The sequence below is a fragment of the Ochotona princeps genome, chromosome 1, assembly GCF_030435755.1.
Source record: "Ochotona princeps isolate mOchPri1 chromosome 1, mOchPri1.hap1, whole genome shotgun sequence".
In the NCBI taxonomy this organism is placed as follows: domain Eukaryota; kingdom Metazoa; phylum Chordata; class Mammalia; order Lagomorpha; family Ochotonidae; genus Ochotona; species Ochotona princeps.
This window is the reverse complement of record NC_080832.1, coordinates 137,176,322-137,200,709: the sequence shown is the minus strand read 5'-3', so window position 1 is coordinate 137,200,709 and position 24,388 is coordinate 137,176,322.

Here is a 24,388-nt window from a genome sequence, read left to right as displayed (position 1 = left end):
CTCCCTTCCCTAGGTGTCATATCCACTTTCACACATATGTGCTGCCAGAGCACTTGGTTTCCATGGCAGCGGGAAATGGCCTGGGCACTGAACTTGTCTTTGGCTGTGGAGTTTCGAGCGCGTTGAGTGAGGAGCTCCATGTTCGTTTTGTGTGGGTGCTGAAGCTGCTTGATTCCATCCCACTGGGCTCAATGGGCATGGGACCGGAAGTGACCCAACAGGGTTTCCTAGATAGCTGCCAGGACAGCTGATGGTATGTGAAGTTCATGAGGCAGGTGGAGTTGTTTTGGCAGTGGAAGAGCTGTGCTGCTGCTTCGGTCAGTTGCCATTCACCAGCACACTCCCTTCCCTAGGTGTCATATCCACTTTCGGACATATGTGCTGCCCGAGCACTTGGTTTAAATGGCAGCGGGAAATGGCTTGGGCACTGAACTTGTCTTTGGCTGTGGAGTTTTGAGCGCCTTGAGTGAGGAGCTCCATGTTCGTTTTGTGTGGGTGCTGAAGCTGCTTGATTCCATCCCACTGGGCTCAATGTTCATGGGACCGGAAGTGACCCAAAAGGGTTTCCTAGATAGCTGCCAGGACAGCTGATGGTATGTGAAGTTCATGAGGCAGGTGGAGTTGTTTTGGCACTGGAAGAGCTGTGCTGCTGCTTCGGGCAGTTGCCATTCACCAGCACACTCCCTTCCCTAGGTGTCATATCCACTTTCAGACATATGTGCTGCCAGAGCACTTGGTTTCCATGGCAGCGGGAAATGGCTTGTGCACTGAACTTGTCTTTGGCTGTGGAGTTTCTAGCGCCTTGAGTGAGGAGCTCCATGTTCGTTTTGTGTTTGTGATCAAGCTGCTTGATTCCATCCCACTGGGCTCAATGGGCATGGGACCGGAAGTGACCCAACAGGGTTTCCTAGATAGCTGCCAGGACAGCTGATGGTATGTGAAGTTCATGAGGCAGGTGGAGTTGTTTTGGCAGTGGAAGAGCTGTGTTGCTGCTTCGGGCAGTTGCCATTCACCAGCACACTCCCTTCCCTAGGTGTCATATCCACTTTCAGACATATGTGCTGCCAGAGCACTTGGTTTCCATGGCAGCGGGAAATGGCTTGGGCACTGAACTTGTCTTTGGCTGTGGAGTTTCTAGGGCCTTGAGTGTGGAGCTCCATGTTCGTTTTGTGTGGGTGCTCAAGCTGCTTGATTCCATCCCACTGGGCTCAATGGGCATGGGAACGGAAGTGACCCAACAGGGTTTCCTAGATAGCTGCCAGGACAGCTGATGGTATGTGAAGTTCATGAGGCAGGTGGAGTTGTTTTGGCAGTGGAAGAGCTGTGCTGCTGCTTCAGGCAGTTGCCATTCACCAGCACATTCCCTTCCCTAGGTGTCATATCCACTTTCAGACATATGTGCTGCCAGAGCACTTGGTTTCCATGGCAGCGGGAAATGGCTTGGGCACTGAACTTGTCTTTGTCTGTGGAGCTTCTCGCGCCTTGAGTGAGGAGCTCCATGTTCGTTTTGTGTGGGTGCTGAAGCTGCTTGATTCCATCCCACTGGGCTCAATGGGCATGGGACCGGAAGTGACCCAACAGGGTTTCCTAGATAGCTGCCAGAACAGCTGATGGTATGTGAAGTTCCTGAGGTAGGTGGAGTTGTTTTGGCAGTGGAAGAGCTGTGCTGCTGCTTCGGGCAGTTGCCATTGACCACCACACTCCCTTCCCTAGGTGTGATATCCACTTTCAGACATATGTGCTGCCAGAGCACTTGGTTTCCATGGCAGCGGGAATTGGCTTGGCCACTGAACTAGTCTTTGGCCGTGGAGTTTTGAGCGCCTTGAGTGAGGAGCTCCATGTTCGTTTTGTGTGGGTGCTGAAGCTGCTTGATTCCATCCCACTGGGCTCAATGGGCATGGGACCGGAAGTGACCCAACAGGGTTTCCTAGATAGCTGCCAGGACAGCTGATGGTATGTGAAGTTCATGAGGTAGGTGGAGTTGTTTTGGCAGTGGAAGAGCTGTGCTGCTGCTTCTGACAGTTGCCATTCACCAGCACACTCCCTTCCCTAGGTGTCATATCCACTTTCAGACATATGTGCTGCCAGAGCACTTGGTTTCCATGGCAGCGGGAAATGGCTTCGGCACTGAACTTGTCTTTCGCCATGTAATTTTGAGTGCCTTGAGTGAGGAGCTCGATGTTAGTTTTGTGTGTGTGCTGAAGCTGCTTGATTCCATCCCACTGGGCTCAATGGGCATGGGACCGGAAGTGACCCAACAGGGTTTCCGAGATAGCTGCCAGGACAGCTGATGGTATGTGAAGTTCATGAGGCAGGTTGAATTGTTTGGCAGTGGAAGAGCTGTGCTGCTGCTTCGGGCAGTTGCCATTCACCAGCACACTCCCTTCCCTAGGTGTCATATCCAATTTCAGACATATGTGCTGTCAGAGCACTTGGTTTCCATGGCAGCGGGAAATGGCTTGGGCACTGAACTTGTCTTTGGCCGTGTAGCTTTGAGCGCCTTGAGTGAGGAGCTCCATGTTCGTTTTGTGTGGGTGCTGAAGCTGCTTGATTCCATCCCACTGGGCTCAATGTTCATGGGACCGGAAGTGACCCAACAGGGTTTCCTAGATAGCTGCCAGGACAGCTGATGGTATGTGAAGTTCATGAGGTAGGTGGAGTTGTTTTGGCAGTGGAAGAGCTGTGCTGCTGCTTCGGGCAGTTGCCATTCACCAGCACACTCCCTTCCCTAGGTGTCATATCCACTTTCAGACATATGTGCTGCCAGAGCACTTGGTTTCCATGGCAGCGGGAAATGGCTTGTGCACTGAACTTGTCTTTGGCTGTGGAGTTTCTAGGGCCTTGAGTGAGGAGCTCCATGTTCGTTTTGTGTTTGTGATCAAGCTGCTTGATTCCATCCCACTGGGCTCAATGGGCATGGGACCGGAAGTGACCCAAGAGGGTTTCCTAGATAGCTGCCAGGACAGCTGATGGTATGTGAAGTTCATGAGGCAGGTGGAGTTGTTTTGGCAGTGGAAGAGCTGTGTTGCTGCTTCGGGCAGTTGCCATTCACCAGCACACTCCCTTCCCTAGGTGTCATATCCACTTTCAGACATATGTGCTGCCAGAGCACTTGGTTTCCATGGCAGCGGGAAATGGCTTGGGCACTGAACTTGTCTTTGGCTGTGGAGTTTCTAGGGCCTTGAGTGTGGAGCTCCATGTTCGTTTTGTGTGGGTGCTCAAGCTGCTTGATTCCATCCCACTGGGCTCAATGGGCATGGGAACGGAAGTGACCCAACAGGGTTTCCTAGATAGCTGCCAGGACAGCTGATGGTATGTGAAGTTCATGAGGCAGGTGGAGTTGTTTTGGCAGTGGAAGAGCTGTGCTGCTGCTTCAGGCAGTTGCCATTCACCAGCACATTCCCTTCCCTAGGTGTCATATCCACTTTCAGACATATGTGCTGCCAGAGCACTTGGTTTCCATGGCAGCGGGAAATGGCATGGGCACTGAACTTGTCTTTGTCTGTGGAGCTTCTCGCGCCTTGAGTGAGGAGCTCCATGTTCGTTTTGTGTGGGTGCTCAAGCTGCTTGATTCCATCCCACTGGACTCAATGGGCATGGGACCGGAAGTGACCCAACAGGGTTTCCTAGATAGCTGCCAGAACAGCTGATGGTATGTGAAGTTCATGAGGTAGGTGGAGTTGTTTTGGCAGTGGAAGAGCTGTGCTGCTGCTTCGGGCAGTTGCCATTGACCACCACACTCCCTTCCCTAGGTGTGATATCCACTTTCAGACATATGTGCTGCCAGAGCACTTGGTTTCCATGGCAGCGGGAATTGGCTTGGCCACTGAACTAGTCTTTGGCCGTGGAGTTTTGAGCGCCTTGAGTGAGGAGCTCCATGTTCGTTTTGTGTGGGTGCTGAAGCTGCTTGATTCCATCCCACTGGGCTCAATGGGCATGGGACCGGAAGTGACCCAACAGGGTTTCCTAGATAGCTGCCAGGACAGCTGATGGTATGTGAAGTTCATGAGGTAGGTGGAGTTGTTTTGGCAGTGGAAGAGCTGTGCTGCTGCTTCTGACAGTTGCCATTCACCAGCACACTCCCTTCCCTAGGTGTCATATCCACTTTCAGACATATGTGCTGCCAGAGCACTTGGTTTCCATGGCAGCGGGAAATGGCTTTGGCACTGAACTTGTCTTTCGCCATGTAATTTTGAGTGCCTTGAGTGAGGAGCTCGATGTTAGTTTTGTGTGTGTGCTGAAGCTGCTTGATTCCATCCCACTGGGCTCAATGGGCATGGGACCGGAAGTGACCCCACAGGGTTTCCGAGATAGCTGCCAGGACAGCTGATGGTATGTGAAGTTCATGAGGCAGGTTGAATTGTTTGGCAGTGGAAGAGCTGTGCTGCTGCTTCGGGCAGTTGCCATTCACCAGCACACTCCCTTCCCTAAGTGTCATATCCACTTTCAGACATATGTGCTGTCAGAGCACTTGGTTTCCATGGCAGCGGGAAATGGCTTGGGCACTGAACTTGTCTTTGGCCGTGTAGCTTTGAGCGCCTTGAGTGAGGAGCTCCATGTTCGTTTTGTGTGGGTGCTGAAGCTGCTTGATTCCATCCCACTGGGCTCAATGTTCATGGGACCGGAAGTGACCCAACAGGGTTTCCTAGATAGCTGCCAGGACAGCTGATGGTATGTGAAGTTCATGAGGTAGGTGGAGTTGTTTTGGCAGTGGAAGAGCTGTGCTGCTGCTTCGGGCAGTTGCCATTCACCAGCACACTCCCTTCCCTAGGTGTCATATCCACTTTCAGACATATGTGCTGCCAGAGCACTTGGTTTCCATGGCAGCGGGAAATGGCTTGGGCACTGAACTTGTCTTTGGTTGTGGAGTTTTGAGCGCCTTGAGTGAAGAGCTCCATGTTCGTTTTGTGTGGGTGCTGAAGCTGCTTGATTCCATCCCACTGGGCTCAATGGGCATGGGACCGGAAGTGACCCAACAGGGTTTCCTAGATAGCTGCCAGGACAGCTGATGGTATGTGAAGTTCATGAGGTAGGTGGAGTTGTTTTGGCAGTGGAAGAGCTGTGCTGCTGCTTCTGACAGTTGCCATTCACCAGCACACTCCCTTCCCTAGGTGTCATATCCACTTTCAGACATATGTGCTGCCAGAGCACTTGGTTTCCATGGCAGCGGGAAATGGCTTTGGCACTGAACTTGTCTTTCGCCATGTAATTTTGAGTGCCTTGAGTGAGGAGCTCGATGTTAGTTTTGTGTGTGTGCTGAAGCTGCTTGATTCCATCCCACTGGGCTCAATGGGCATGGGACCGGAAGTGACCCCACAGGGTTTCCGAGATAGCTGCCAGGACAGCTGATGGTATGTGAAGTTCATGAGGCATGTTGAATTGTTTGGCAGTGGAAGAGCTGTGCTGCTGCTTCGGGCAGTTGCCATTCACCAGCACACTCCCTTCCCTAAGTGTCATATCCACTTTCAGACATATGTGCTGTCAGAGCACTTGGTTTCCATGGCAGCGGGAAATGGCTTGGGCACTGAACTTGTCTTTGGCCGTGTAGCTTTGAGCGCCTTGAGTGAGGAGCTCCATGTTCGTTTTGTGTGGGTGCTGAAGCTGCTTGATTCCATCCCACTGGGCTCAATGTTCATGGGACCGGAAGTGACCCAACAGGGTTTCCTAGATAGCTGCCAGGACAGCTGATGGTATGTGAAGTTCATGAGGTAGGTGGAGTTGTTTTGGCAGTGGAAGAGCTGTGCTGCTGCTTCGGGCAGTTGCCATTCACCAGCACACTCCCTTCCCTAGGTGTCATATCCACTTTCAGACATATGTGCTGCCAGAGCACTTGGTTTCCATGGCAGCGGGAAATGGCTTGGGCACTGAACTTGTCTTTGGTTGTGGAGTTTTGAGCGCCTTGAGTGAAGAGCTCCATGTTCGTTTTGTGTGGGTGCTGAAGCTGCTTGATTCCATCCCACTGGGCTCAATGTGCATGGGACCGGAAGTGAGCCAACAGGGTTTCCTAGATAGCTGCCAGGACAGCTGATGGTATGTGAAGTTCATGAGGCAGGTGGAGTTGTTTTGGCAGTGGAAGAGCTGTGCTGCTGCTTCGGGCAGTTGCCATTCACCACCACACTCCCTTCCCTAGGTGTCATATCCACTTTCAGATATATGTTCTGCCAGAGCACTTGGTTTCCATGGCAGCGGGAAATGGCTTAGGCACTGAACTCGTCTTTGGCTGTGGAGTTTTGAGCGCCTTGAGTGAGGAGCTCCATGTTCGTTTTGTGTGGGTGCTGAAGCTGCTTGATTCCATCCCACTGGGCTCAATGGGCATGGGACCGGAAGTGACCCAACAGGGTTTCCTAGATAGCTGCCAGGACAGCTGATGGTATGTGAAGTTCATGAGGCAGGTGGAGTTGTTTTGGCAGTGGAAGAGCTGTGCTGCTGCTTCGGGCAGTTGCCATTCACCAACACACTCCCTTCCCTAGGTGTCATATCCACTTTCAGACATATGTGCTGCCAGAGCACTTGGTTTCCATTGCAGTAGGAAATGGCTTGGGCACTGAACTTGTCTTTGGCCATGGAGTTTTAGCGCCTTGAGTGAGGAGCTCCATGTTCGTTTTGTGTGGGTGCTGAAGCTGCTTGATTCCATCCCACTGGGCTCAATGGGCATGGGACCGGAAGTGACCCAACAGGGTTTCCTAGATAGCTGCCAGGACAGCTGATGGTATGTGAAGTTCATGAGGTAGGTGGAGTTGTTTTGGCAGTGGAAGAGCTGGGCTGCTGCTTCGGGCAGTTGCCATTCACCAGCACACTCCCTTCCCTAGGTGTCATATCCACTTTCAGACATATGTGCTGCCAGAGCACTTGGTTTCCATGGCAGGGGGAATTGGCTTGGCCACTGAACTAGTCTTTGGCCGTGGAGTTTTGAGCGCCTTGAGTGAGGAGCTCCATGTTCGTTTTGTGTGGGTGCTGAAGCTGCTTGATTCCATCCCACTGGGCTCAATGGGCATGGGACCGGAAGTGACCCAACAGGGTTTCCTAGATAGCTGCCAGGACAGCTGATGGTATGTGAAGTTCATGAGGTAATTGGAGTTGTTTTGGCAGTGGAAGAGCTGTGCTGCTGCTTCTGACAGTTGCCATTCACCACCACACTCCCTTCCGTAGGTGTCATATCCACTTTCAGACATATGTGCTGCCAGAGCACTTGGTTTCCATGGCAGCGGGAAATGGCTTCGGCACTGAACTTGTCTTTCGCCATGTAATTTTGAGCGCCTTGAGTGAGGAGCTCGATGTTAGTTTTGTGTGTGTGCTGAAGCTGCTTGATTCCATCCCACTGAGCTCAATGGGCATGGGACCGGAAGTGACCCAACAGGGTTTCCTAGATAGCTGCCAGGACAGCTGATGGTATGTGAAGTTCATGAGGCAGGTTGAATTGTTTGGCAGTGGAAGAGCTGTGCTGCTGCTTCGGGCAGTTGCCATTCACCAGCACACTCCCTTCCCTAGGTGTCATATCCACTTTCAGACATATGTGCTGTCAGAGCACTTGGTTTCCATGGCAGCGGGAAATGGCTTGGGCACTGAACTTGTCTTTGGCCATGGAGTTTTAGCGCCTTGAGTGAGGAGCTCCATCTTAGTTTTGTGTGGGTGCTGAAGCTGCTTGATTCCATCCCACTGGGCTCAATGGGCATGGGACCGGAAGTGACCCAACAGGGTTTCCTAGATAGCTGCCAGGACAGCTGATGGTATGTGAAGTTCATGAGGCAGGTGGAGTTGTTTTGGCAGTGGAAGAGCTGTGCTGCTTCTTCGGGCAGTTGCCTTTCACCAGCACACTCCCTTCCCTAGGTGTCATATCCACTTTCAGACATATGTGCTGCCAGAGCACTTGGTTTCCATGGCAGCGGGAAATGGCTTAGGCACTGAACTTGTCTTTGTCTGTGGGGTTTTGAGCGCCTTGAGTGAGGAGCTCCATGTTCGTTTTGTGTGGGTGCTGAAGCTGCTTGATTCCATCCCACTGGGCTCAATGGGCATGGGACCGGAAGTGACCCAACAGGGTTTCCTAGATAGCTGCCAGGACAGCTGATGGTATGTGAAATTCATGAGGCAGGTGGAGTTGTTTTGGCAGTGGAAGAGCTGTGCTGCTGCTTCGGGCAGTTGCCATTCACCAGCACACTCCCTTCCCTAGGTGTCATATCCACTTTCAGACATATGTGCTGCCAGAGCACTTGGTTTCCATGGCAGCGGGAAATGGCTTGGGCACTGAACTTGTCTTTGGCTGTGGAGTTTTGAGCGCCTTGAGTGAGGAGCTCCATGTTCATTTTGTGTGGGTGCTGAAGCTGCTTGATTCCATCCCACTGGGCTCAATGTGCATGGGACCGGAAGTGACCCAACAGGGTTTCCTAGATAGCTGCCAGGACAGCTGATGGTATGTGAAGTTCATGAGGCAGGTGGAGTTGTTTTGGCAGTGGAAGAGCTGTGCTGCTGCTTCGGGCAGTTGCCATTCACCACCACACTCCCTTCCCTAGGTGTCATATCCACTTTCACACATATGTGCTGCCAGAGCACTTGGTTTCCTTGGCAGCGGGAAATGGCTTGGGCACTGAACTTGTCTTTCGCCATGTAGTTTTGAGCGCCTTGAGTGAGGAGCTCCATGTTCGTTTTGTGTGGGTGCTGAAGCTGCTTGATTCCATCCCACTGGGCTCAATGGGCATGGGACCGGAAGTGACCCAACAGGGTTTCCTAGATAGCTGCCAGGACAGCTGCTGGTATGTGAAGTTCATGAGGCAGGTGGAGTTGTTTTGGCAGTGGAAGAGCTGTGCTGCTGCTTCGGGCAGTTGCCATTCACCAGCACACTCCCTTCCCTAGGTGTCATATCCACTTTCAGATATATGTTCTGCCAGAGCACTTGGTTTCCATGGCAGCGGGAAATGGCTCTGGCACTGAACTTGTCTTTGGCCATGGAGTTTTGAGCGCCTTGAGTGAGGAGCTCCATGTTCGTTTTGTGTGGGTGGTGAAGCTGCTTGATTCCATCCCACTGGGCTCAATGGGCATGGGACCGGAAGTGACCCAACAGGGTTTCCTAGATAGCTGCCAGGACAGCTGATGGTATGTGAAGTTCATGAGGCAGGTGGAGTTGTTTTGGCAGTGGAAGAGCTGTGCTGCTGCTTCGGGCAGTTGCCATTCACCAGCACACTCCCTTCCCTAGGTGTCATATCCACTTTCAGACATATGTGCTGCCAGAGCACTTGGTTTCCATTGCAGTAGGAAATGGCTTAGGCACTGAACTTGTCTTTGTCTGTGGGGTTTTGAGCGCCTTGAGTGAGGAGCTCCATGTTCGTTTTGTGTGGGTGCTGAAGCTGCTTGATTCCATCCCACTGGGCTCAATGGGCATGGGACCGGAAGTGACCCAACAGGGTTTCCTAGATAGCTGCCAGGACAGCTGATGGTATGTGAAATTCATGAGGCAGGTGGAGTTGTTTTGGCAGTGGAAGAGCTGTGCTGCTGCTTCGAGCAGTTGCCATTCACCAGCACACTCCCTTCCCTAGGTGTCATATCCACTTTCAGACATATGTGCTGCCAGAGCACTTGGTTTCCATGGCAGCGGGAAATGGCTTGGGCACTGAACTTGTCTTTGGCTGTGTAGTTTTGAGCGCCTTGAGTGAGGAGCTCCATGTTCGTTTTGTGTGGGTGCTGAAGCTGCTTGATTCCATCCCACTGGGCTCAATGGGCATGGGACCGGAAGTGACCCAACAGGGTTTCCTAGATAGCTGCCAGGACAGCTGATGGTATGTGAAGTTCATGAGGCAGGTGGAGTTGTTTTGGCAGTGGAAGAGCTGTGTTGCTGCTTCGGGCAGTTGCCATTCACCAGCACACTCCCTTCCCTAGGTGTCATATCCACTTTCAGACATATGTGCTGCCAGAGCACTTGGTTTCCATGTCCGCGGGAAATGGCTTGGGCACTGAACTCGTCTTTCGCTGTGGAGTTTTGAGCGCCTTGAGTGAGGAGCTCCATCTTAGTTTTGTGTGGGTGCTGAAGCTGCTTGATTCCATCCCACTGGGCTCAATGGGCATGGGACCGGAAGTGACCCAACAGGGTTTCCTAGATAGCTGCCAGGACAGCTGATGGTATGTGAAGTTCATGAGGCAGGTGGAGTTGTTTTGGCAGTGGAAGAGCTGTGCTGCTGCTTCGGGCAGTTGCCATTCACCAGCACACTCCCTTCCGTAGGTGTCATATCCACTTTCAGACATATGTGCTGCCAGAGCACTTGGTTTCCATGGCAGCGGGAAATGGCTTAGGCACTGAACTTGTCTTTGGCCGTGGAATTTTTAGCGTCTTGAGTGAGGAGCTCCATGTTCGTTTTGTGTGGGTGCTGAAGCTGCTTGATTCCATCCCACTGGGCTCAATGGGCATGGGGACCGGAAGTGACCCAACAGGGTTTCCTAGATAGCTGCCAGGACAGCTGATGGTATGTGAAGTTCATGAGGCAGTTGGAGTCGTTTTGGCAGTGGAAGAGCTGTGCTGCTGCTTCGGGCAGTTGCCATTCACCAGCACACTCCCTTCCCTAGGTGTCATATCCACTTTCAGACCTATGTGCTGCCAGAGCACTTGGTTTCCATGTCCGCGGGAAATGGCTTGGGCACTGAACTCGTCTTTGGCTGTGGAGTTTTGAGCGTCTTGAGGGAGGAGCTCCATGTTCGTTTTGTGTGGGTGCTGAAGCTGCTTGACTCCATCCCACTGGGCTCAATGGGCATGGGACCGGAAGTGACCCAACAGGGTTTCCTAGATAGCTGCCAGGACAGCTGATGGTATGTGAAGGTCATGAGGCAGGTGGAGTTGTTTTGTCAGTGGAAGAGCTGGGCTGCTGCTTCGGGCAGTTGCCATACATCACCACACTCCCTTCCCTAGGTGTCATATCCACTTTCAGACCTATGTGCTGCCAGAGCACTTGGTTTCCATGGCAGCGGGAAATGGCTTGGGCACTGAACTTGTCTTTCGCCATGTAGTTTTGAGCGCCTTGAGTGAGGAGCTCCATGTTCGTTTTGTGTGGGTGCTGAAGCTGCTTGATTCCATCCCACTGGGCTCAATGGGCATGGGACCGGAAGTGACCCAACAGGGTTTCCTAGATAGCTGCCAGGACAGCTGATGGTATGTGAAGTTCATGAGGCAGGTGGAGTTGTTTTGGCAGTGGAAGAGCTGTTGTGCTGCTTCGGGCAGTTGCCATTCACCAGCACACTCCCTTCCCTAGGTGTCATATCCACTTTCAGACATATGTGCTGCCAGAGCACTTGGTTTCCATGGCAGCGGGAAATGGCTTGGGCACTGAACTTGTCTTTGGCTGTGGAGTTTTGAGCGCCTTGAGTGAGGAGCTCCATGTTCGTTTTGTGTGGGTGCTGAAGCTGCTTGATTCCATCCCACTGGGCTCAATGGGCATGGGACCGGAAGTGACCCAACAGGGTTTCCTAGATAGCTGCCAGGACAGCTGATGGTATGTGAAGTTCATGAGGCAGGTGGAGTTGGTTTGGCAGTGGAAGGGCTGTTGTGCTGCTTCAGGCAGTTGCCATTCACCAGCACACTCCCTTCCCTAGGTATCATATCCACTTTCACACATATGTGCTGCCAGAGCACTTGGTTTCCATGGAAGCAGGAAATGGCTTGGGCACTGAACTTGTCTTTGGCCGTGGAGTTTTGAGCGCCTTGAGTGAGGAGCTCCATGTTAGTTTTGTGTGGGTGCTCAAGCTGCTTGATTCCATCCCACTGGGCTCAATGGGCATGGGACCGTAAGTGTCCCAACAGGGTTTCCTAGATAGCTGCCAGGACAGCTGATGGTATGTGAAATTCATGAGGCAGAGCGAGTTGTTTTGGCAGTGGAAGAGCTGTGTTGCTGCTTCGGGCAATTGCCATTCACCAGCACACTCCCTTCCCTAGGTGTCATATCCACTTTCAGATATATGTGCTGCCAGAGCACTTGGTTTCCATGGCAGCGGGAAATGGCTTGGGCACTGAACTTGTCTTTGGTCGTGGAGTTTTGAGCGCCTTGAGTGAGGAGCTCCATGTTCGTTTTGTGTGGGTGCTGAAGCTGCTTGATTCCATCCCACTGGGCTCAATGGGCATGGGACCGGAAGTGACCCAACAGGGTTTCCTAGATAGCTGCCAGGACAGCTGATGGTATGTGAAGTTCATGAGGCAGGTGGAGTTGTTTTGGCAGTGGAAGAGCTGTGCTGCTGCTTCGGGCAGTTGCCATTCACCAGCACACTCCCTTCCCTAGGTGTCATATCCACTTTCAGATATATGTGCTGCCAGAGCACTTGGTTTCCATGGCAGCGGGAAATCGCTCTGGCACTGAACTTGTCTTTGTCTGTGGAGTTTTGAGCGCCTTGAGTGAGGAGCTCCATCTTAGTTTTGTGTGGGTGCTGAAGCTGCTTGATTCCATCCCACTGGACTCAATGGGCATGGGACCGGAAGTGACCCAACAGGGTTTCCTAGATAGCTGCCAGGACAGCTGATGGTATGTGAAGTTCATGAGGCAGGTGGAGTTGTTTTGGCAGTGGAAGAGCTGTGCTGCTGCTTCGGGCAGTTGCCATTCACCAGCACACTCCCTTCCCTAGGTGTCATATCCACTTTCAGACATATGTGCTGCCAGAGCACTTGGTTTCCATGGAAGCGGGAAATGGCTTGGGCACTGAACTTGAGTTTGGCCGTGGAGTTTTGAGCGCCTTGAATGAGGAGCCCCATGTTCGTTTTGTGTGGGTGCTGAAGCTGCTTGATTCCATCCCACTGGGTTCAATGGGCATGGGACCGGAAGTGACCCAACAGGGTTTCCTAGATAGAGGCCAGGACAGCTGATGGTATGTGAAAATCATGAGGCAGTGGGAGTTGTTTTGGCACTGGAAGAGCTGTGCTGCTGCTTCGGGCAGTTGCCATTCACCAGCACACTCCCTTCCCTAGGTGTCATATCCACTTTCACACATATGTGCTGCCAGAGCACTTGGTTTCCATGGCAGCAGGAAATGGCTTGGGCACTGAACTTGTCTTTGGCTGTGGAGTTTTGAGCGCCTTGAGTGAGGAGCTCCATGTTCGTTTTGTGTGGGTGCTGAAGCTGCTTGATTCCATCCCACTGGGCTCAATGGGCATGGGACCGGAAGTGACCCAACAGGGTTTCCTAGATAGCTGCCAGGACAGCTGATGGTATGTGAAGTTCATGAGGCAGGTGGAGTTGTTTTGGCAGTGGAAGAGCTGTGCTGCTGCTTCAGGCAGTTGCCATTCACCAGCACACTCCCTTCCCTAGGTGTCATATCCACTTTCACACATATGTGCTGCCAGAGCACTTGGTTTCCATGGAAGCAGGAAATGGCTTGGGCACTGAACTTGTCTTTGGCCGTGGAGTTTTGAGCGCCTTGAGTGAGGAGCTCCATGTTCGTTTTGTGTGGGTGCTCAAGCTGCTTGATTCCATCCCACTGGGCTCAATGGGCATGGGACCGTAAGTGTCCCAACAGGGTTTCCTAGATAGCTGCCAGGACAGCTGATGGTATGTGAAGTTCATGAGGCAGGTGGAGTTGTTTTGGCAGTGGAAGAGCTGTGCTGCTGCTTCGGGCAATTGCCATTCACCAGCACACTCCCTTCCCTAGGTGTCATATCCACTTTCAGATATATGTGCTGCCAGAGCACTTGGTTTCCATGGCAGCGGGAAATGGCTTGGGCACTGAACTTGTCTTTGTCTGTGGAGCTTTGAGCGCCTTGAGTGAGGAGCTCCATGTTCGTTTTGTGTGGGTGCTGAAGCTGCTTGATTCCACCCCACTGGGCTCAATGGGCATGGGACCGGAAGTGACCCAACAGGGTTTCCTAGATAGCTGCCAGGACAGCTGATGGTATGTGAAGTTCATGAGGCAGGTGGAGTTGTTTTGGCAGTGGAAGAGCTGTGCTGCTGCTTCGGGCAGTTGCCATTCACCAGCACACTCCCTTCCCTAGGTGTCATATCCACTTTCAGACATATGTGCTGCCAGAGCACTTGGTTTCCATGGCAGTGGGAAAATGGCTTGGGCACTGAACTCGTCTTTCGCTGTGGAGTTTTGAGCGCCTTGAGTGAGGAGCTCGATGTTTGTTTTGTGTGGGTGCTGAAGCTGCTTGATTCCATCCCACTGGGCTCAATGGGCATGGGACCGGAAGTGACCCAACAGGGTTTCCTAGATAGCTGCCAGGACAGCTGATGGTATGTGAAGTTCATGAGGCAGGTGGAGTTGTTTTGGCAGTGGAAGAGCTGTTGTGCTGCTTCGGGCAGTTGCCATTCACCAGCACACTCCCTTCCCTAGGTGTCATATCCACTTTCAGACATATGTGCTGCTAGAGCACTTGGTTTCCATGGCAGCGGGAAATGGCTTAGGCACTGAACTTGTCTTTGGCTGTGGAGTTTTGAGCGCCTTGAGTGAGGAGCTCCATGTTCGTTTTGTGTGGGTGCTGAAGCTGCTTGATTCCATCCCACTGGGCTCAATGGGCATGGGACCGGAAGTGACCCAACAGGGTTTCCTAGATAGCTGCCAGGACAGCTGATGGTATGTGAAGTTCATGAGGCAGGTGGAGTTGTTTTGGCAGTGGAAGAGCTGTGCTGCTGCTTCGGGCAGTTGCCATTCACCAGCACACTCCCTTCCCTAGGTGTCATATCCACTTTCAGACATATGTGCTGCCAGAGCACTTGGTTTCCATGGCAGCGGGAAATGGCTTGGGCACTGAACTTGTCTTTGGCCATTGAATTTTAAGCGTCTTGAGTGAAGAGCTCCATGTTCGTTTTGTGTGGGTGCTGAAGCTGCTTGATTCCATCCCACTGGGCTCAATGGGCATGGGACCGGAAGTGACCCAACAGGGTTTCCTAGATAGCTGCCAGGACAGCTGATGGTATGTGAAGTTCATGAGGCAGGTGGAGTTGTTTTGGAAGTGGAAGAGCTGGGCTGCTGCTTCGGGCAGTTGCCATACATCACCACACTCCCTTCCCTAGGTGTCATATCCACTTTCAGACCTATGTGCTGCCAGAGCACTTGGCTTCCATGGCAGCGGGAAATGGCTTGGGCGCTGAACTTGTCTTTCGCCATGTAGTTTTGAGCGCCTTGAGTGAGGAGCTCCATGTTCGTTTTGTGTGGGTGCTGAAGCTGCTTGATTCCATCCTACTGGGCTCAATGGGCATGGGACCGGAAGTGACCCAACAGGGTTTCCTAGATAGCTGCCAGGACAGCTGATGGTATGTGAAGTTCATGAGGCAGGTGGAGTTGTTTTTGCAGTGGAAGAGCTGTGCTGCTGCTTCGGGCAGTTGCCATTCACCAGCACACTCCCTTCCCTAGGTGTCATATCCACTTTCAGACATATGTGCTGCCAGAGCACTTGGTTTCCATGGCAGCGGGAAATGGCTTGGGCACTGAACTTGTCTTTGGCCATGGAATTTTAAGCGTCTTGAGTGAGGAGCTCCATGTTCGTTTTGTGTGGGTGCTGAAGCTGCTTGATTCCATCCCACTGGGCTCAATGGGCATGGGACCGGAAGTGACCCAACAGGGTTTCCTAGATAGCTGCCAGGACAGCTGATGGTATGTGAAGTTCATGAGGCAGGTGGAGTTGTTTTGGCAGTGGAAGAGCTGTGCTGCTGCTTCGGGCAGTTGCCATTCACCAGCACACTCCCTTCCCTAGGTGTCATATCCACTTTCAGACATATGTGCTGCCAGAGCACTTGGTTTCCATGGCAGCGGGAAATGGCTTGGGCACTGAACTCGTCTTTGGCTGTGGAGTTTTGAGCGTCTTGAGTGAGGAGCTCGATGTTTGTTTTGTGTGGGTGCTGAAGCTGCTTGATTCCATCCCACTGGGCTCAATGGGCATGGGACCGGAAGTGACCCAACAGGGTTTCCTAGATAGCTGCCAGGACAGCTGATGGTATGTGAAGTTCATGAGGCAGGTGGAGTTGTTTTGGCAGTGGAAGAGCTGTGCTGCTGCTTCGGGCAGTTGCCATTCACCAGCACACTCCCTTCCCTAGGTGTCATATCCACTTTCACACATATGTGCTGCCAGAGCACTTGGTTTCCATGCCAGCGGGAAATGGCATGGGCACTGAACTTGTCTTTGGTTGCGGAGTTTTTAGCACCTTGAGTGAGGAGCTCCATGTTCGTTTTGTGTGGGTGCTCAAGCTGCTTGATTCCATCCCACTGGGCTCAATGGGCATGGGACCGGAAGTGACCCAACAGGGTTTCCTAGATAGCTGCCAGGACAGCTGATGGTATGTGAAGTTCATGAGGCAGGTGGAGTTGTTTTGGCAGTGGAAGAGCTTTGCTGCTGCTTCGGGCAGTTGCCATTCACCAGCACACTCCCTTCCCTAGGTGTCATATCCACTTTCAGACACATATGTGCTGCCAGAGCACTTGGTTTCCATGGCAGCGGGAAATGGCTTCGGCACTGAACTTGTCTTTCGCCATGTAATTTTGAGCGCCTTGAGTGAGGAGCTCGATGTTAGTTTTGTGTGTGTGCTGAAGCTGCTTGATTCCATCCCACTGGGCTCAATGGGCATGGGACCGGAAGTGACCCAACAGGGTTTCCGAGATAGCTGCCAGGACAGCTGATGGTATGTGAAGTTCATGAGGCAGGTTGAATTGTTTGGCAGTGGAAGAGCTGTGCTGCTGGTTCGGGCAGTTGCCATTCACCAGCACACTCCCTTCCCTAGGTGTCATATCCACTTTCAGACATATGTGCTGTCAGAGCACTTGGTTTCCATGGCAGCGGGAAATGGCTTGGGCACTGAACTTGTCTTTGGCTGTGGAGCTTTGAGCGCCTTGAGTGAGGAGCTCCATGTTCGTTTTGTGTGGGTGCTGAAGCTGCTTGATTCCACCCCACTGGGCTCAATGGGCATGGGACCGGAAGTGACCCAACAGGGTTTCCTAGATAGCTGCCAGGACAGCTGATGGTATGTGAAGTTCATGAGGCAGGTGGAGTTGTTTTGGCAGTGTAAGAGCTGTGCTGCTGCTTCGGGCAGTTGCCATTCACCAGCACACTCCCTTCCCTAGGTGTCATATCCACTTTCAGACATATGTGCTGCCAGAGCACTTGGTTTCCATGGCAGAGGGAAATGGCTTGGGCACTGAACTTGTCTTTGGCCGTGGAGTTTTGAGCGCCTTGAGTGAGGAGCTCCATCTTAGTTTTGTGTGGGTGCTGAAGCTGCTTGATTCCATCCCACTGGACTCAATGGGCATGGGACCGGAAGTGACCCAACAGGGTTTCCTAGATAGCTGCCAGGACAGCTGATGGTATGTGAAGTTCATGAGGCAGGTGGAGTTGTTTTGGCACTGGAAGAGCTGTGCTGCTGCTTCGGGCAGTTGCCATTCACCAGCACACTCCCTTCCCTAGGTGTCATATCCACTTTCAGACATATGTGCTGCCAGAGAACTTGGTTTCCATGGAAGCGGGAAATGGCTTGGGCACTGAACTTGAGTTTGGCCGTGGAGTTTTGAGCGCCTTGAATGAGGAGCTCCATGTTCGTTTTGTGTGGGTGCTGAAGCTGCTTGATTCCATCCCACTGGGCTCAATGGGCATGGGACCGGAAGTGACCCAACAGGGTTTCCTAGATAGAGGCCAGGACAGCTGATGGTATGTGAAATTCATGAGGCAGTGGGAGTTGTTTTGGCACTGGAAGAGCTGTGCTGCTGCTTCGGGCAGTTGCCATTCACCAGCACACTCCCTTCCCTAGGTGTCATATCCACTTTCACACATATGTGCTGCCAGAGCACTTGGTTTCCATGGCAGCAGGAAATGGCTTCGGCACTGAACTTGTCTTTGGCTGTGGAGTTTTGAGCGCCTTGAGTGAGGAGCTCCATGTTCGTTTTGTGTGGGTGCTGAAGCTGCTTGATTCCATCCCACTGGGCTCAATGGGCATGGGACCGGAAGTGACCCAACAGGGTTTCCTAGATAGCTGCCAGGACAGCTGATGGTATGTGAAGTTCATGAGGCAGGTGGAGTTGTTTTGGCAGTGGAAGAGCTGTGCTGCTGCTTCAGGCAGTTGCCATTCACCAGCACACTCCCTTCCCTAGGTGTCATATCCACTTTCACACATATGTGCTGCCAGAGCACTTGGTTTCCATGGCAGCAGGAAATGGCTTGGGCACTGAACTTGTCTTTGGCCGTGGAGTTTTGAGCGCCTTGAGTGAGGAGCTCCATGTTCGTTTTGTGTGGGTGCTCAAGCTGCTTGATTCCATCCCACTGGGCTCAATGGGCATGGGACCGTAAGTGTCCCAACAGGGTTTCCTAGATAGCTGCCAGGACAGCTGATGGTATGTGAAGTTCATGAGGCAGGTGGAGTTGTTTTGGCAGTGGAAGAGCTGTGCTGCTGCTTCGGGCAATTGCCATTCACCAGCACACTCCCTTCCCTAGGTGTCATATCCACTTTCAGATATATGTGCTGCCAGAGCACTTGGTTTCCATGGCAGCGGGAAATGGCTTGGGCACTGAACTTGTCTTTGTCTGTGGAGCTTTGAGCGCCTTGAGTGAGGAGCTCCATGTTCGTTTTGTGTGGGTGCTGAAGCTGCTTGATTCCACCCCACTGGGCTCAATGGGCATGGGACCGGAAGTGACCCAACAGGGTTTCCTAGATAGCTGCCAGGACAGCTGATGGTATGTGAAGTTCATGAGGCAGGTGGAGTTGTTTTGGCAGTGGAAGAGCTGTGCTGCTGCTTCGGGCAGTTGCCATTCACCAGCACACTCCCTTCCCTAGGTGTCATATCCACTTTCAGACATATGTGCTGCCAGAGCACTTGGTTTCCATGGCAGCGGGAAATGGCTTGGGCACTGAACTCGTCTTTCGCTGTGGAGTTTTGAGCGCCTTGAGTGAGGAGCTCGATGTTCGTTTTGTGTGGGTGCTGAAGCTGCTTGATTCCATCCCACTGGGCTCAATGGGCATGGGACCGGAAGTGACCCAACAGGGTTTCCTAGATAGCTGCCAGGACAGCTGATGGTATGTGAAGTTCATGAGGCAGGTGGAGTTGTTTTGGCAGTGGAAGAGCTGTTGTGCTGCTTCGGGCAGTTGCCATTCACCAGCACACTCCCTTCCCTAGGTGTCATATCCACTTTCAGACATATGTGCTGCCAGAGCACTTGGTTTCCATGGCAGCGGGAAATGGCTTAGGCACTGAACTTGTCTTTGGCTGTGGAGTTTTGAGCGCCTTGAGTGAGGAGCTCCATGTTCGTTTTGTGTGGGTGCTGAAGCTGCTTGATTCCATCCCACTGGGCTCAATGGGCATGGGACCGGAAGTGACCCAACAGGGTTTCCTAGATAGCTGCCAGGACAGCTGATGGTATGTGAAGTTCATGAGGCAGGTGGAGTTGTTTTGGCAGTGGAAGAGCTGTGCTGCTGCTTCGGGCAGTTGCCATTCACCAGCACACTCCCTTCCCTAGGTGTCATATCCACTTTCAGACATATGTGCTGCCAGAGCACTTGGTTTCCATGGCAGCGGGAAATGGCTTGGGCACTGAACTTGTCTTTGGCCATTGAATTTTAAGCGTCTTGAGTGAAGAGCTCCATGTTCGTTTTGTGTGGGTGCTGAAGCTGCTTGATTCCATCCCACTGGGCTCAATGGGCATGGGACCGGAAGTGACCCAACAGGGTTTCCTAGATAGCTGCCAGGACAGCTGATGGTATGTGAAGTTCATGAGGCAGGTGGAGTTGTTTTGGCAGTGGAAGAGCTGGGCTGCTGCTTCGGGCAGTTGCCATACATCACCACACTCCCTTCCCTAGGTGTCATATCCACTTTCAGACCTATGTGCTGCCAGAGCACTTGGCTTCCATGGCAGCGGGAAATGGCTTGGGCGCTGAACTTGTCTTTGGCTGTGGAGTTTCTAGCGCCTTGAGTGAGGAGCTCCATGTTCGTTTTGTGTGGGTGCTGAAGCTGCTTGATTCCACCCCACTGGGCTCAATGGGCATGGGACCGGAAGTGACCCAACAGGGTTTCCTAGATAGCTGCCAGGACAGCTGATGGTATGTGAAGTTCATGAGGTAGGTGGAGTTGTTTTGGCAGTGGAAGAGCTGTTGTGCTGCTTCGGGCAGTTGCCATTCACCAGCACACTCCCTTCCCTAGGTGTCATATCCACTTTCAGACATATGTGCTGCCAGAGCACTTGGTTTCCATGGCAGCGGGAAATGGCTTGGGCACTGAACTTGTCTTTGGCTGTGGAGTTTTGAGCGCCTTGAGTGAGGAGCTCCATGTTCGTTTTGTGTGGGTGCTGAAGCTGCTTGATTCCATCCCACTGGGCTCAATGGGCATGGGACCGGAAGTGACCCAACAGGGTTTCCTAGATAGCTGCCAGGACAGCTGATGGTATGTGAAGTTCATGAGGCAGGTGGAGTTGTTTTGGCAGTGGAAGAGCTGTGCTGCTGCTTCGGGCAGTTGCCATTCACCAGCACACTCCCTTCCCTAGGTGTCATATCCACTTTCAGACATATGTGGTGCCAGAGCACTTGGTTTCCATGGCAGCGGGAAATGGCTTGGGCACTGAACTTGTCTTTGGCCATGGAATTTTAAGCGTCTTGAGTGAGGAGCTCCATGTTCGTTTTGTGTGGGTGCTGAAGCTGCTTGATTCCATCCCACTGGGCTCAATGGGCATGGGACCGGAAGTGACCCAACAGGGTTTCCTAGATAGCTGCCAGGACAGCTGATGGTATGTGAAGTTCATGAGGCAGGTGGAGTTGTTTTGGCAGTGGAAGAGCTGTGCTGCTGCTTCGGGCAGTTGCCATTCACCAGCACACTCCCTTCCCTAGGTGTCATATCCACTTTCAGACATATGTGCTGCCAGAGCACTTGGTTTCCATGGCAGCGGGAAATGGCTTGGGCACTGAACTCGTCTTTGGCTGTGGAGTTTTGAGCGTCTTGAGTGAGGAGCTCCATCTTAGTTTTGTGTGGGTGCTGAAGCTGCTTGATTCCATCCCACTGGGCTCAATGGGCATGGGACCGGAAGTGACCCAACAGGGTTTCCTAGATAGCTGCCAGGACAGCTGATGGTATGTGAAGTTCATGAGGCAGGTGGAGTTGTTTTGGCAGTGGAAGAGCTGTGCTGCTGCTTCGGGCAGTTGCCATTCACCAGCACACTCCCTTCCCTAGGTGTCATATCCACTTTCACACATATGTGCTGCCAGAGCACTTGGTTTCCATGCCAGCGGGAAATGGCATGGGCACTGAACTTGTCTTTGGTTGCGGAGTTTTTAGCACCTTGAGTGAGGAGCTCCATGTTCGTTTTGTGTGGGTGCTCAAGCTGCTTGATTCCATCCCACTGGGCTCAATGGGCATGGGACCGGAAGTGACCCAACAGGGTTTCCTAGATAGCTGCCAGGACAGCTGATGGTATGTGAAGTTCATGAGGCAGGTGGAATTGTTTTGGCAGTGGAAGAGCTTTGCTGCTGCTTCGGGCAGTTGCCATTCACCAGCACACTCCCTTCCCTAGGTGTCATATCCACTTTCAGACACATATGTGCTGCCAGAGCACTTGGTTTCCATGGCAGCGGGAAATGGCTTCGGCACTGAACTTGTCTTTCGCCATGTAATTTTGAGCGCCTTGAGTGAGGAGCTCGATGTTAGTTTTGTGTGTGTGCTGAAGCTGCTTGATTCCATCCCACTGGGCTCAATGGGCATGGGACCGGAAGTGACCCAACAGGGTTTCCGAGATAGCTGCCAGGACAGCTGATGGTATGTGAAGTTCATGAGGCAGGTTGAATTGTTTGGCAGTGGAAGAGCTGTGCTGCTGCTTCGGGCAGTTGCCATTCACCAGCACACTCCCTTCCCTAGGTGTCATATCCACTTTCAGACATATGTGCTGTCAGAGCACTTGGTTTCCATGGCAGCGGGAAATGGCTTGGGCACTGAACTTGTCTTTGGCTGTGGAGCTTTGAGCGCCTTGAGTGAGGAGCTCCATGTTCGTTTTGTGTGGGTGCTGAAGCTGCTTGATTCCATCCCACTGGGCTCAATGTTCATGGGACCGGAAGTGACACAACAGGGTTTCCTAGATAGCTGCCAGGACAGCTGATGGTATGTGAAGTTCATGAGGTAGGTGGAGTTGTTTTGACACTGGAAGAGCTGTGCTGCTGCTTCGGGCAGTTGCCATTCACCAGCACACTCCCTTCCCTAGGTGTCATATCCACTTTCAGACATATGTGCTGCCAGAGCACTTGGTTTCCATGGCAGCGGGAAATGGCTTGGGCACTGAACTTGTCTTTGGCTGTGGAGATTTTAGCGCCTTGAGTGAGGAGCTCCATGTTCGTTTTGTGTGGGTGCTGAAGCTGCTTGATTCCATCCCACTGAGCTCAATGGGCATGGGAACCGAAGTGACCCAACAGGGTTTCCGAGATAGCTGCCAGGACAGCTGATGGTATGTGAAGTTCATGAGGCAGGTGGAGTTGTTTTGGCAGTGTAAGAGCTGTGCTGCTGCTTCGGGCAGTTGCCATTCACCAGCACACTCCCTTCCCTAGGTGTCATATCCACTTTCAGACATATGTGCTGCCAGAGCACTTGGTTTCCATGGCAGAGGGAAATGGCTTGGGCACTGAACTTGTCTTTGGCCGTGGAGTTTTGAGCGCCTTGAGTGAGGAGCTCCATGTTCGTTTTGTGTGGGTGCTGAAGCTGCTTGATTCCATCCCACTGGGCTCAATGGGCATGGGACCGGAAGTGACCCAACAGGGTTTCCTAGATAGCTGCCAGGACAGCTGATGGTATGTGAAGTTCATGAGGCAGGTGGAGTTGTTTTGACACTTGAAGAGCTGTGCTGCTACTACGGGCAGTTGCCGTTCACCAGCACACTGCCTTCCCTAGGTGTTATATCTACTTTCAGACATATGTGCTTCCAGAGCACTTGGTTTCCATAGCCGCGGGAAATGGCTTGGGCACTGAACTTGTCTTTGGCCGTGGAGTTCTGAACGCCTTGAGTAAGGAGCTCCATGTTCGTTTTGTGTGGGTGCTCAAGCTTCTTGATTCCATCCCACTGGGCTCAATGGGCATGGGACCCGAAGTGACCCAACAGGGTTTCCTAGATAGCTGCCAGGACAGCTGATGGTATGTGAAGTTCATGAGGCAGGTGGAGTTGTTTTGGCAGTGGAAGAGCTGTGCTGCTGGTTCGGGCAGTTGCCATTCACCAACACACTCCCTTCCCTAGGTGTCATATCCACTTTCAGACATATGTGCTGCCAGAGCACTTGGTTTCCATGGCAGCGGGAAATGGCTTGGGCACTGAACTTGTCTTTGGCCGTGGAGTTTTGAGTGCCTAGAGTGAGGAGCTCCGTGTTAGATATGTGTGGGTGCTCAAGCGGCTTCTTTCCATCCCACTGGGCTCAATGGGCATGGGACCAGAAGTGTCCCAACAGGGTTTCCTAGATAGCTGCCAGGACAGCTGATGGTATGTGAAGTTCATGAGGCAGGTGGAGTTGTTTTGGCACTGGAAGAGCTGTGCTGCTGCTTCGGGCAGTTGCCATTCACCAACACACTAACTTTCCTAGGTGTCATATCCACTTTCAGACATATGTGCTGCCAGAGCACTTGGTTTCCATGGCAGAGGGAAATGGCTTGGGCACTGAACTTGTCTTTGGCCATGGAGATATTAGCGCCTTGAGTGAGGAGCTCCATGTTCGTTTTGTGTGGGTGCTGAAGCTGCTTGATTCCATCCCACTGGGCTCCATGGGCATGGGACTGGAAGTGAGCCAACAGGGTTTCCTAGATAGCTGCCAGGACAGCTGATGGTATGTGAAGTTCATGAGGCAGGTGGAGTTGTTTTGGCAGTGGAAGAGCTGTGCTGCTGGTTCGGGCAGTTGCCATTCACCAGCATACTCCCTTCCCTAGGTGTCATATCCACTTTCAGACATATGTGCTGCCAGAGCACTTGGTTTCCATGGCAGCGGGAAATGGCTTGGGCACTGAACTTGTCTTTGGCCGTGGAGTTTTGAGCGCCTTGAGTGAGGAGCTCCATGTTCGTTTTGTGTGGGTGCTCAATGGGCTTGATTCCATCCCACTGGGCTCAATGCTCATGGGACCGGAAGTGACCCAACAGGGTTCCTAGATAGCTGCCAGGACAGCTGATGGTATGTGAAGTTCATGAGGCAGGTGGAGTTGTTTTGGCAGTGGAAGAGCTGTGCTGCTGCTTCGGGCAGTTGCCATTCACCAGCACACTCCCTTCCCTAGGTGTCATATCCACTTTCAGACATATGTGCTGCCAGAGCACTTGGTTTCCATGGCAGCGGGAAATGGCTTGGGCACTGAACTCGTCTTTCGCTGTGGAGTTTTGAGCGCCTTGAGTGAGGAGCTCCATGTTCGTTTTGTGTGGGTGCTGAAGCTGCTTGATTCCATCCCACTGGGCTCAATGGGCATGGGACCGGAAGTGACCCAACAGGGTTTCCTAGATAGCTGCCAGGACAGCTGA